We start from the raw sequence: 11,962 nt of genomic DNA, 5'->3' as shown, positions 1-11,962 counted from the left end.
GACCCTGGGGGCTGTAGATCAGAAATTGTTTACCAGACTTGCAGGCATCGATTTATTCAAGCTACTTGACACAGTTGATCATATTTTATTCTCCCAAATCTCTCTCAAATTGATTTTTCAGAAAGTTTTTAATACAGGTTTATTCACCTGGCTAATCCATTTATCTTCAGTTCCACCTGTAAAGTCAGGGAAATCTCTGGGGTGATCTGTGAAAGGAAAGAGACATACTCTCTGCACTTCTCTCTCCACCTCCCAGCCTCCCTGACCCTTCCCTGCACAGACACTGCACACATATTGCACACACACGTGTGCACACACACTCAGGCCCATGCACCACCACGTATACAACTGATAGACTATGAGACAGTAAACCTCAGTTTGCCTCCCTCGGTCTCAAAAATCGAAGGATTGCTCTGTTTTATCTTTAAAGTCCTTTCTCACTTGAGATCTTCAACACCACCAAGTTGAGAGCTGGAAGGTGCGAGGGAATTGCAACCAAACTCTTCTGTTCACGTTGTGGGAGAGGGGACCCGTGTCCCAGCTGTGTGACGACCATGACAGGAAGGTGATGGGGAATAGACTCCTTGATCACCGCTCCACCAACCCCACTTCCCTGCAGCCTCGGGTTTTTCTGTTTCTCAGGAGCAAAAAGATTCAAAGTTGTGACAACAAAGACCTTTTTCTGGAGTGGTTATTCTGTTGCTGAGTCATGTCCGACTCTTTGCAACCCCGTAAACTGCAGCACACCAGGCTCCCCTGCCCTGCACTATCTCCCAGAGCTAGCTCACACTCAAGTCCATTGAGTCCGTGATGCCATCCAACCATCTCATCCTCTGTCACCCCCTTATCCTGCCTTCAACCTTTCCCAGCATCAGGGTCTTTTCCAGTGAGTTAGCTCTTTGCACCAGGTGGCCAAAGTATTGGAGCTTCAGCATCAGTCCTTCCAGTGAATATTCAGGATTGATTTCCTTTAGGATTGACTGGTTTGATTTCCTTGCAGTCCAAGGGACTTTCTAGAGTCTCGACACTCAGGCAGTTGACTACGGGTTGTCAGATGTCCTGTTGTGGTTGGAGCAATGGGTTGGGTGGAAAGACACAAATAAGCACTGTGTCTTGACTTATGAGTGTGTAAGTGGCCGTGTGTGCTCTCGTGAAGGGCTGACTGTGGGAGAAGCTGAAGCTTGGCTCTAGCTCTTCCAGGCTCCTGCACGGGTGTGTGTGCCAGGAAATACCTCTGAGCCTGGAGTCCCCGCCCTTCAGTAGGTTAGGCTGCAAGGTTACTAATTTGTTGACACAGCAGCAGCCCAGCCTGAGTTATGCAGAAGTTGTGCCTGACCAATCCACTGAGACAGCTCTGGAGCTGGAATGTGTGTGATCCGTCCAGATCCTATTTCAGACGGGGCTGCCCCTTTGACACACAGCCCTGCCCCTTCCTCCACCGTTGGGAGGACTTTGTGGATGTGTGGTTAGCAGAAGGGAGGGGACGAGCAGAAGTATTTGCTGTCACTGGAGAATCCTCAGTGTCCCCGTGACTGTCAAACCAACCCAAGGGGCATATCGTGACCACTGTTTTGTGCTGAGACCCATCTTTTCCTTGCCCCCTTTTCATGACACGCTGTCAACTGTACCCCCTATAAGCAGAAATAAGGGTAGATACCTGCCCCACCAAAGGAGGACCCTGGCAGGCAGAGGAAGCCTCCCTGAGGCACCACCAGTACTTTCTTTATCCATCCCTCTGTTGATGGGAGCTTAGGTTGCTTCCATGTCCTGGCTATTGCAAATAGCGCTGCACTGAGCATTTGGGTGCATGTGTCTTTTTGAATTATGGTTTTCTCTGGGTTTATGCCCAGGAGTGGGATTACTGGGTCATATGGCAAAAGAACTAAGTCTTGCTGAAGGCAGTGTCCAGGGTTGAAGTTCTCTCATCCTTACCAATGGGAGTTTCCTGTACCCAGGACTTCTCCCAGATATCTAAAACCTCAGGGTGGGGCCTCTCTGGACTAATTTGTATCATGTGACCAGGCCTTGAATCCCTGGAGTAGTGGGGAGTTGGAAGGAATGGAGTATTCTGATTGGTCAGTCCTGGTCCACTTGGAGCTGGGGTTGAGGGGATGGGGTCCGTCCCATCTGAATCTGTTCAGTCTCACCTGAACAAATTGGGGAGGATGACTTCTCAAGGGAAATTAGGGTGAAGGAAGTCTGGAGGAGGAGGAGCAGAGCTTGGTGAGAGGCAGAAAATGAAAATAGATTGGATTTCTGCTTTTTCTCACTGACTGCGGCCTCATTCTCCAAGCCTCAGCTACCTTATCTGTGAGGCAGGGGCAGTGCAAGGTCCCATCTCACCGGATTATCCCAAGGATTAAAGAGCTAAGATTTACAGAGTGCTTACCACACCGACCCAGAGTAAAAGCTCGCTAAATAGCAGCAACAATAATTACAGCTGTTATCACCACACATCTGTTACCACTGTTTCAGGGGTCTTTACAGCCCCTTCTGGTTTATGGGGTTTTCTGATTTTAACTGTGGTCAGAGGGTCATCATAGGAGATGGCCAATTCTGCTGACCCACACTGCAGGCCACTGGATAAAGCATCATTAGAAGCACCTTGGTACCATCAGCTCCTGAAAAGCTCCAATGTGGCCCATCCACATGTTGCTACAGGTGTGGGGAAACCTTCCTCACAGGCCAGCTCTCCCTGGGGCCAGCAGATCCCTCCAGGAGTGAGAGATACCCAGTGGACACTCATCTTAATATGGGAAGGAGAAAAAGGATGCAGCTATTTCAGGCCTTCCGAAGATATTCGTTCAGTCAACAAATATTTACGTGCTGTATTAGTTTGCTCACACTTCCGTAACAAAATACCACCGACTGGCTAGCATAAACAGCAGAAATTTACTTTCTCAAAGTCTGGAGGCTAGAAGTCCAAGATCAAGATGCTGGCAGGGTTGGTTTCTCCTGAGGCCTCCCTCTTACTATTTCTTCACATGGTCATCCGTCTAATAAGAGTGTGAGTTCAAGACATCTCCTTGTGTGTCCAAATCTCCTCCTCTTACCAAGACACCAGTCAGATTAGGGCTCATGCTAACTTAACTCATTGAAACCCTATCTCAAAATATAACTACATCTGAGGTTCTAGGGGTAGGGGCTTCAGCATAAAAAGTTCGGAAGGATACAATTCGACCCATCACTTGCCTGCTGTGTGCCACACCTTTTTTTTTTTTTTTTCTTTTAGGTAAAAGGGCTATGGAAGTGACCAAAACAGACAAAAAATAAAAACCCCTGCCTTTACATATGTCAGAGATGGAGGTGGGAGAGAGAGACCATAAACAAACATGTGAATATTTAGTATGCCTGGTGATAAATGCTAAGGGGTAAAATAGAGCAGGTATAGAGGGTTGGGAGGAGTCAAATGTTAAATATGGTGGTCAAGAAAGACCTCACTGGTAAAGGGTATTTGAGCAGAAAATGGAAAAGATTGGTGAACATAGATGCAAAAGTCCTCAACAAAATACGAGCAAACTGTACTCGAGAGCACAGTAAGAGGGTCACACTCCATGACCAAGTGGGATTTATTGCTGGGATGCAAGGATGGCGCCACATATGCGAATTGATACCACAATGTGATAATGCCACATTAACAAAATGAGGGATAAAAGTCACATCATCATCTCAATAAATGCAGAAAAGCCTTTTGACAAAATTCAACACCCTTTTATGATTAAAAAAGAAACAAAAACCCAACTCTCAACAGATCAGGTATAGAAGGAATTTACCTTAACAAAATAAGGCCATGTATGAAAAACTCACAGCTAACATCATACCTGGTGGTGAAAACCTGAAAGATCTCCTTTTTAGATTGGGAGCAAGGCAGGCATGCCCACTTGCCACTTCAACGCAGCACTAGAAATCCTAGCCAGAATAATTAGGCAAAAGAAAGAGGGAAAACTAAAGAAAGACATCCAAATTGGAAAGGAAGTAAAATCACATCTCTTTTGTAGATGGTATGATCTTATGTGTAGAATATGCAAGCATGCCATTGAAAAACTGTTAGAAATAAGTGAACTCAGTAAAGTTGTAGGATATAAAACCAACACAAAAATCAGTTGTATTCTACAAAACAACAGTCAGAGAAGGAGCTGGACACAGGTGAGTCAGTAGCAATGGCTAGATTACTTGGAGTCTCTTAGGCCTTTAGTCGACCTGAGACGGGAAACCGCGGGAGGTTTGAGCAGAGAGTGATGTGGCCTGACTTGAGACTGAATGTGCTCACTGCACCTGCCGTGTTGAGGACAGGCTGAGAGGAGGCGGGGGAAGCCAGAGCCCAGTGGGGAGGTTGATGCCCTCATTCAGATGAGAGAGGTCATCCAGATCATGGTGGCTGGGACTGCATCACAGTGGAGTGGAGTCAAAGCAGTGGAGGCATGTGAATGGCTTAGGGATTATCTGTTTGGTGGCATAATTCTTTGCCCCCCTTCCTCTCTGTATGTGACCTTGAATTTTGCCACTGGGTGATATTTCTGGTCAGCAAGCAATAGCAAGACATCCTCTAATAGCAAGACAGCACAGCCAAGGAGCTGTGGCTGTGTTAAGTCACTATGGCTCTTCCAGGAGGGAAGAGCTAGGGGAGCACTCCCATGGTGGGTGTAGACAGGGCCTCCTACTGCACCCCGTGCTGGGATTTAAGACAGAAAGACCCCATCAGACCCAGATACAGGCTGTGAAGATGTGGATGGATGGCAGTTTCAAACCTTCCTGGAAGTTGGGATTTCCCCAGCTGACCCCAGTGGGCTCACCACCTGGGTTATTCTGCTATATGGAAGGAGCCTGCCCATACCAGCAGACCAGGGCAACCAGTGCAGCCTCCACTCATCAGTGATTAAGATAAATATCTGTCCTGAGAAGCTGGATCACGTGACTCTCAGGTGATGGCCTAACTCTTGAGTGACTGGGATCACTGGGAATGCTGCATCACCCACGGACACCTCTGCTCCCGAGTTTCTACCTTAACACAAACCTGATGCCCAGTTGATCACCCTCGTCCTTTGTCATGTGGGCATATTTGGGCTGGCCTTTTCCTCAGCAATGTTGCAGCCCTTGAACTATGCAAGTGTAGAGCCTTGGAGAGGGGGTGCGGCAGTCACCTGCTCATCCCAGCCCCCAATTTCTCCTAATTCCTTCCCCCCACCCTTCATTCCCCAGACCACCTTCCCTGTAGGATAGAATCGGTCAGCGTGCTTTGGGTCAGTGCCGGAAACGCCACCATGAGCATTTCATCTCTAATTTCAGGCTTTGGGTCCCAGACTGTGCAGAAGGATTCAGCTTTCTATAGTTGTTCATGTTTTAGGGAATAAAGATTCCAACTTCTGGTTTTGATGGGGGTGAGAGGAAGGTAGTTGTACAGGGATAAAGTCAAGCCCAGGAATACCAATGGAGAGTTGCTGGGGGGCAAATGCATGACCTTTCTTCGGTGGGGCAGCCCTGGGGAATGGCTTCTGGAATAATACTCACAGTGTGTTATTGAAAGCATCTTCAGTGAAAGTTTCAGTAAAAATCTCTCTCTTGAATCCGTTTCTTATCTCTGGGGACTTGATGGAGATGTTGAGACTATTAAGCAACTTTGTGTAAGGGAAACATAACTCTTTTAGCTGTGACTTTTTCAAGAATACAGATGTAGGCACTGGGTTTCAACAGCAGGGGCCTATTTAAAATGTACACGTAGTATTCTCTAAAACAAACATCCTCCGGTAAATTAATTCCTGCTTTGCTGCATGCATTCTTCCCATTGGCCACCAGAGGGCACTCAACCCTCCACCAGGAGGTGCTAAAGTCGACCCGCTTTGGATAATTTGCTCACCCAGCACCTTCCCTGGCTTGAAGCTGTATTTGGCGAAGCAGGGCAAGGTTTGCCAGCTACTGTCAACTGAAAAGGAAGGGCATATACCTGGTGTCAGGAGAAACTGCTGCCTGTTACTAGAGAAAATACAAATATATTTATATGAACCCACTAGGATATACAGTAACAGTCTCTGCTGTCTCCTTTGTTTAGTCACATTGCCACAGAAAGCAGCAGTGCACCAGGCTTTACTGTTCCTTCACGCAGTCTTCATTTTCCCTACTCTGCACATTAAGGAATGTTTGGTACCTTGAGGCATCAAAAAGAGACAAGTGAGTGTCCTTAAGGTTTACAGTGTATCAGTTAGCAGGAACCTAAGGCCAGGCTTGGCTACAGGTGGAAAGTAGCAAATGTTCAAATGTGAATTGCATACACATAATCTTTAAGGGGACCCCCTTTTTCTCCTCACAACAGCTGCTAGCACCGCACTCACCCTGTTCCACCTGATGTCTTCTGAGCCATGTTCAGTTGCTTTTTTCAACTGGACTCAACTTAGCTGGCGGACTTCTCAGGTGGCTCAGTGGTAAAGAATCCACCTGCCAATGCAGGAGATACAGTAGACGTGGGTTCAGTCCCTGGGTCGGGAAGATCCCCTGAAGGAGGAAGTGGCAACCTGCTCCAGTATCCTTGCCTGGAAAATCCCATGGACAGAAGAGCCTGCACTCTGTGGGTTAGCAAAGAGTCAGACACGAGTTATCGAATAAACCACCACCACCACAACTAAGCTGGCATTAAGTACCACAAGTACTTAATGCACGTGGCACATAGCAAGTGTGATTTATGGCCTCATTGATATTTGTGAGGACAGAAGTCATTGACAGGAAGTTAGCCTTAAGAGTGAGAAGTAGTAATGGCCAAAATATCCAATGCCTGTTACTGCTGCTGCTGCTGCTAAGTCGCCTTCAGTCATGTCCGACTCTGTGCGACCCCATAGACGGAAGCCCACCAGGCTCCCCTGTCCCTAGGATTCTCCAGGCAAGAACACTGGAGTAGGTTGCCATTTCCTTCTCCAGTGCATGAAAGTGAAAGTGAAAGTGAAGTCGCTCAGTCGTGTCCGACTCTTCGCGACCCCATGGACTGCAGCCCACCAGGCTCCTCCGTCCATGGGTGCCGGGAGCCGGCGTGAGGAGCTCCACCCAAGGCAAAGGTCATGAGGAAGGAGGCTCGGCATACGCAAAGGCGGGATAGAGCCTCAGGAGTCCCCCTGGATATTCTCGAGCATCTACCGCCAAAAACCAGAGTCTGCCTACTTTACTGCTTTGTGCTCTCACCTCTGACTTTACTGGGGGCTGTCCCTGACCACCATCTCTCTCTCTCTCTGATAAAGAGTTAACTTACAGCTCCAGTTAATAAAGTTCCTGGGCATTGCTGCTAAGTCGCTTCAGTTGTGTCCGACTCTGTGCAACCCCAAAGACAGCAGCCCACCAGGCTCCCCCGTCCCTGGGATTCTCCAGGCAAAAACACTGGAGTGGGTTGCCATTGCCTTCTCCAATGCATGAAAGTGAAAAGTAAAAGTGAAGTCCTGGGCATTAGGAGTGTTTAAATCCAAACCCCTTAGATAGCTCTCTAACTCGCCTGACAAGTTTACCTGGACTCATACAGCTATGCATACGATTGTTTACAGTCTCTCAGCCTCGAGAGGCACGGGAAGCTTAAGATATTCAAATAGCTTAGAGCCTCTCAGAGAGTTAGAAACTGTCAAAATAAAACTAGTAAAAGATTTCATTGATGAGCCAATGCTTGCTGCCAAGTTTCCACATCCCCTGTATTGTATCCTTAAATGTGTATTAATTAATATAGTTGGTATGTAGAAAAAATAAGTAGTGGCCTTGGTGTTAGCAACTTTAGAGCCTTAAGGTAATAAATTCTTTCTTTTGTTGTAAACCCACTGCACTTCTGCCCTATAGCAATGCAACTTTATCTAACACCTTCGGAGGATGGCGCCAAACCTTAAAATAATTACTCTTAGAGAAAATAAGCCTTACGGTTGACAAACGTTTGTCAAGAGTCATAAAATGTTAATAGGCCTTCTGGCCAGAAGATGATGTAAATCACCTAAACCATTTGTATATGATAAATTTGCAGGAAAGAAACCCTGGTTTTGATAAGGATCAAAGACTGCTGACTTTGCATGATTTTACATCCCCTATTATCCTCTATGTACAACTTAGGGTATAAAAGCCCCTGTTGAAAATAAAGCTACGGGCCTTGCTCACCAAAGCTGGGTCTCCCTATGTCATTCTTTCTTTTTACATTCCGGCTGAGTCTCCATCTGGAGCGTGGAGGTCCTCTGCGACCATTTATTTGCCTGGGCTTCTAAGACCCACTCGAAAAGGTGCCTAAAGTGGGGCACCTTCCGCTATTCAAGAGGGCGCCTGAGGCCTCCGTGGTCAGAGCTAACTTGATGTCACAGGTTATATTGATTTTCCGCATAAACCAAGCTACTCAGCCTCTTTTCTCCACTGAATTTTCCTGCTGAGCTATCTTCATTGTATTACTCTTTATATCTTTGATAAATATTTAAATAAAACTATTGTATCCAGTGAACTCACCGAAGCCGTCTCCCCTTCGAATACCCTGGATCAGCCGGGGCTGGACCTCGGCAAGTGGCACCCGAACCAGGCTTCCAGTCAGGTAATCCCCCTAATTGTGCAGTTTTCTGACGGCTAGGACCCCACTCAAGGATGCCCGGGACCCCCCTTCATAAGATAGGTAGGGTAAAGAAGGGTGGGAAGTAGTGAAATCTTTTCGAACAGTAAAGTAGAAAAGATAGTAGATTTTCCTGACACGGGTAACAATGAAACTAAAGAACACCAACTCCTTATACAAATAATCTTGAAACTGTTAAAAATATTCTCAAAAATATCCAGGGAGACTCCTGAGGCTCGATCCCGCCTTTGCGTATGCCGAGCCTCCTTCCTCATGACCTTTGCCACGGGTAGAGCTCCTCACGCCGGCTCCCGACACATGGGATTTTCCAGGCAAGAGTACTGGAGTGGGGTACCATTGCCTTCTCCGAATGCCTGTTACTAGAGAAAAGTTGGTTTCCAAAATGGAAACTTCAAATTTTACTACTATTTACACTGCCGGAGAGTCAAACAACTTGTATTAACACAGACAATATTTCTGTTTTTAATTGTTCACACATAATCATTAGGATGCAATTCTGCTAAATCAGGAGTTCAAGGAGTCAAAATAAACTCCTCCCCCACAGCGTACTCCTGCCAGAAATGCTAAATCTAATCAGGTATTTGGCCCTTACTGTATTCAAGAAATACAGAGATAGGACTTCCCTGGTGGTCCAGTGGTTAAGAATCCACCTGTCAATGCAGGGGACACAGGTTCAATCCCTGATCCGGGAAGATCCCATATGCCATGGAGCAACTGAGCCTGTGCCCAACTACTGAGTCCATGTACTGCAACTACTGAAACCCGAGTGCCTGGAGCCCGTGATCCACAACAAGAGAGGTCACTGCGGTGACAAGCCCACACCCCTCAGTGAAGAGTAGCTCCCACTCGCTGCAACCAGAGACAGCCCACATGCAGCAAGGAAGGCCCAGCACAGCCAAAAATAATAAATCCATCAATCAGGGGTAGAGGATCAAGGTGAATAAAATCACGAGAAACCCAGCCTGGTCTGTTCCAGAGGTCCAAGTTATGGGGGCGGGAGGGAGAATTGTTCTGTAACAGCGATTAAAGAGACGGAACAACCAAGCACAGTGAATAAATCTTGATTGGATCGTGGCTTCAGAAAATGACAACAATTAAAGCATTTTTATGATATGTGACAATAAGGACAATTTAAATAGGTATGGGCATGCAATGCGGGTAGGAATTTAGAGCATTTTCTCAAGTGTGACTGTGGCCCTGTGGGCAGGGGAATGCCCTAGACCTTAGGAGATACATGCCGAGGTACCTAGGAGTGAAGTTCACGATGACCTCAGCTTATTTTTTTTAATTTTAATATAGTTGATTTAAAATAGGAAAGTTTCACGTGTTCAACATAGTGATTCAATATTTTTATAGATTGTGTTTGTGCTTAGTCGCTCAGTCGTGTCCGACTCTTTGCGACCCCGTGGACTGTAGCCCGCCAGACTCCTCTGCCAAGGGGGATTCTCCAGGCAATAATACTGGAGTGGGTTGCCATGCCCTCCTCCAGGGGTCTTCCCAACCCAGCGATCGAACCCAGGTCTCCTGCACTGCAGGCGGATTCTTTACCATCTGAGCCACCAGTGAAGCCCCCTTTTTTTCTTTCCGTTTAAAGTTATTACAAAATAGTGGCTGTATATCCTTGTGCTATATAATATACCCTGTTTGCTTATTTTTTTATATAAAGTAGTTTGTATCTCTTAATCCCCTACCCTTTCTTGCCCATCCCCCTTTCCTCTCCCCACTAGTAACCACTAGTTTGGTTTCTATATCTGTGAGTCTGTTTCTATTTTGTTAGATTTATTCATTTATTTCATTTTTTAATTTCCACATATAAGTCATATCATACAGTATTTTTCTTTCTCAATGGGACATATTTCACTAAACATAAAACCCTCTAGGTCCATCCACATTGTTGTAAATGGCAGAATTTCATTCTTTTTTTAAAGGATGAGTAATATTCCATTGAATGGGTATATGTATATATATACACACATATATATATATTCCATTGTATATATATACACACACGCACCCTGTATCTTATTTATCCATTCATTTGTTGATGGGCACATGGTTGCTTCCACATCTTGGCTGTTCTAAATGATGCTGCTACGAACACTGACATGCATATATCTTTTTAAACAGGTGTTTTCATTTTCTTCAGATATAATGCCCAGGAGTGGAATCTGTGGATCACATGGTAGCTATATTTTTATTTTCTTAAGGACTTGCCACCACTTTCCATAGTGGACTCTGGCTCCATTTGGTCCGCATCTTTGCCAACATTTGTCATTTGTAGACTTTTTGAAGACTGCCATTCTGACGGGTGTGAGGTGATACCTCATGGTGGTTTTGATTCGCATTTCTCTCATGATTAGCTACAGTAAGCATATTTTCATTTGCCTGTTGGCCATCTGTATATCTTCTTTGGGAAAATGTCTATTCAGGTATTCTGTCCATTTTTTAAATCAGGTTGCTTGTTTTGATATAGAGTTTTATGAGCAGTTTTTATATTTTGGATATTAATGCCTTATCCATCTCATCTACCAACATTTTTTCCCATTGAGTAGGCTGCCTTTTGTTTTGTTGATCGTTTCCCTTGATGAGCAACAGTTCTCGAATTTAACAAATTTAGGTCCCATTTGTCTACAGTTTGATTTTGTTCCTTTTGCCTTCGAGACAGAGCCAAAAAATATCGCTACAATTTGTGTCAAAGGGTATTCTGCCTATATTCTCATCTAGGAGCTTTATGGTTTCAGGTTTTGCATTTAGGTCTTTAATCCACTTCGAGTCTTTTTGTGTATATGGTGTGAGAAAGTGTTCTATTATCAGCCTTTTACACGCAGCTGTCCTGTTTTCCCAGAACCACACATTGAAGAGATTGTCTTCACTTCAGTGTATACATTCATGCCTCCTTTGTCACAGACTAATTGACCATTTTATACTGTTCATGGGGTTCTCATGGCAAGAATTGATCATTAGTGTGTGCATTTATTTATGGCTCTCTATTCTGTTCCATTGATCTCTGCATCTGTTTTGTGTGTGTGTGTGCTGGTACCATGGTGTTTTGATTACTGTAACTTCATTGTATAGTCTGAAGTTGGGGAGCATGATACCTCCAACTTTCTTCTTTTTTCTCAAACTTGCTTTGGCAGTCCAGGGTTTTTTGAGGTTCTATAATGTCTGCCCCCCTCAGAAGCCACTCTGGGTCCAAGCCACCTTTGCCCCTCACAACCGAGCTCTCCCCTTGGCCTCTGCAGCCCTCCCCCTACTGTGGAACTGTGCTGCAGAGCGGGCAGGGCCGGTGTGGACGCTCAGCTTAGGCTGAGCTGAGTGTCAGGGTGAGTGCAAGAAACCTGCCAGCGTCCCGGGCAGTTTCAGTCTGCCCTCCATGCCCTGTTCTGGGAGCAAGCAAGC

The sequence above is a fragment of the Bubalus kerabau genome, chromosome 17 (genome assembly GCF_029407905.1).
Source record: "Bubalus kerabau isolate K-KA32 ecotype Philippines breed swamp buffalo chromosome 17, PCC_UOA_SB_1v2, whole genome shotgun sequence".
Taxonomy (NCBI): Eukaryota; Metazoa; Chordata; class Mammalia; order Artiodactyla; family Bovidae; genus Bubalus; species Bubalus kerabau.
The sequence above is the reverse complement of the archived record's forward strand: the minus strand, read 5'-3'. Positions refer to the sequence as shown.